Source organism: Bombina bombina, chromosome 3, assembly GCF_027579735.1.
Source record: "Bombina bombina isolate aBomBom1 chromosome 3, aBomBom1.pri, whole genome shotgun sequence".
NCBI lineage: Eukaryota > Metazoa > Chordata > Amphibia > Anura > Bombinatoridae > Bombina > Bombina bombina.
This window is the reverse complement of record NC_069501.1, coordinates 61,684,780-61,686,973: the sequence shown is the minus strand read 5'-3', so window position 1 is coordinate 61,686,973 and position 2,194 is coordinate 61,684,780. Positions and strand designations below refer to the sequence as shown.

Genomic DNA, 2,194 nt, shown 5'->3' with positions numbered 1-2,194 from the left:
TATATAAATTTAAAAAAACTTTGCCATGTGCTTCTATTATGTAATTTGCTTTGTTGTCTTCATATTTTCTATTGAATCGCTACTTGCTAGTATACCTAGGCTTAATAGCAGCAATGCACTATTGGGAGCTAGCTGCTGATTGGTGGCTGCACATATCCCTCCAGCTCCCAGTAGTGCTTTGTTGCTCTTTCAACAAAGGAAGGATAGATACCAAAAAATAATAGGCCAATGAGTGATTTGGACTTCTCAAGACTATCCTGAAGCCTTGATAACCCACCTTGATTCACCTTGGGCTTGGTGCACAAAGCAGTTGACATTTAAAAAGATTGTAGAACATCAATGAAAAAGCCATTTTGTTTGCTTTAATAGGATATATTTGATTACTATTGCAGGAATATTCTATCATGCCACATGGAGTGCATAAATCAAAGAGGCCAAGTGGATGCCAGCAAAGAAAAGCAAAAGAGGCAAGAACTAAATCAATCAAAACACTTGCTGGATCCATGCTTCGGTATGTTAAAAGACCAGATGATGGCCAGGGTTCATCTAAAGACACTGCTTGTCAGTCTCCGATTGATATAGCTGATTCTTCGGATGCCATTGCTAGCATGCATTCTGCAGAAGAGCAAGAAGTCGAAATGGCAGAATCTGAAGTAGAAGAGCAAGGAGCAGAAATGGCAGAATCTGAAGCAGAAGAGAGTGCTGAAAGTGACTCTAGCCATAGCCATGATACTGTAAAAGAGATGATTGTCATTAAGGAGAAAGATTTGCAAATTTTATGTGATGTTTCTTTCTGGGAGATACCAGTTCCAGACCATTTTCGGGTTGAAATCATCAAAAAGGGAAGTGCTTATTTTCAGAATAAAGATGGTCCTTTAAGTGTTGTGAAAAGGCAAGATGCAAAAGCTGAAGCAAAGGGAGCTGTGCGCCAACTTTCAAAAGAGTGGTTTTACAAGATGATGCCTAATGGCGAGAAAATTCTGCGGTCTTGGATGGTTTACTCACCTGTCAGTGAGAATTTATACTGTTATTGCTGCCGACTGTTTGCCATTAGTGCTACAGATACCATATCCAAATTTGTGACTGGGTTTCAGAAGTGGTGGAAACTGAGCCCGAAAGTACATAACCACGAGACATCTGAAGATCACCTACGTTGCCTTGAAAATCGGAAAACTTTGGCAGCAGGACTGAGAATGCACAAAACCATTGATGCCGAAAATATTGCCTTGATAGAAATTGAGAAGAAAAAGTGGAGGGACATCTTGCACAGATTGCTTGACATCACATTGTTTCTTGTCAAACAGAATCTGGCATTCCATGGCCACAAGGAAGATGAATCTTCATTCAATAAAGGGAACTTTCTTGAGATGGTTGAGATGCTTTCAAAATATGATTCAGTACTGAAAGAGCACCTAATTAGATTAAAGCGGAGCACATGTAAATTTAAAGTATCGGTTTCATATCTTGCACCAAAAACTCAGAATGAGTTTATAAGTGTCCTGGCAAATCATGTGAAGGAGAAGCTTGTCATGGAGATAAAGTCTGCAAAGTACTTTGGGATCATGTTTGACAGCACACCTGACATATCCCATACTGACCAGATGTCAGAAGTGATCAGATATGTAAAAATCAGCAATAGGAAAGTTGAAGTAAAAGAAGTATTTCTAGGATTTTTCCCTTAAAAGGGGAAAAAAGCTGCTGACCTCAGTTCTGAAATTCTCAAAAAAATGGAAAGTGATGGATTGGACATAATGATGTGCCGCGCTCAGGGCTATGATAATGCTGCCACTATGGCTGGAAAACATGGAGGTGTACAGTCAATTCTTAAGGAAAAGAACAAAAAAAGCTATTTTTAATGGATGTGTGGACCATTCACTTAACTTGTGCGGGCAGCACTCTTTTGCTGAAAATGCATCATGTGTGACATTTTTTGGAACTCTTCAGACAATGTTTTCTTTCTTTTCTGCTTCCACCCATCGATGGGATGTATTAATTGACCATACTGGAATGTCATTGAAAAGGCTATCAACAACATGCTGGAGTGCTCATCATGCTGCAGTTAAGCCAGTAAAAGAAAAATTTGATAAGTTTGTAGAGGCGATTGGAGATCTTTGTGATCCAGATGAAAATTTGGAGACAAGAGGAGCAGCACAAGTTCTTTTGAATGCTCTCTCTTTTCTGTGCTACCTGTACT

General features: G+C 39.3%; 1 pseudogene; it reads left to right on the top strand.

Moving 5' to 3' along the window:
* The first annotated feature begins 404 nt into the window (after positions 1 to 404).
* On the top strand, positions 405 to 1,856 carry LOC128652210 (zinc finger MYM-type protein 1-like; annotated as a pseudogene).
* Positions 1,857 to 2,194: the final 338 nt, after the last annotated feature.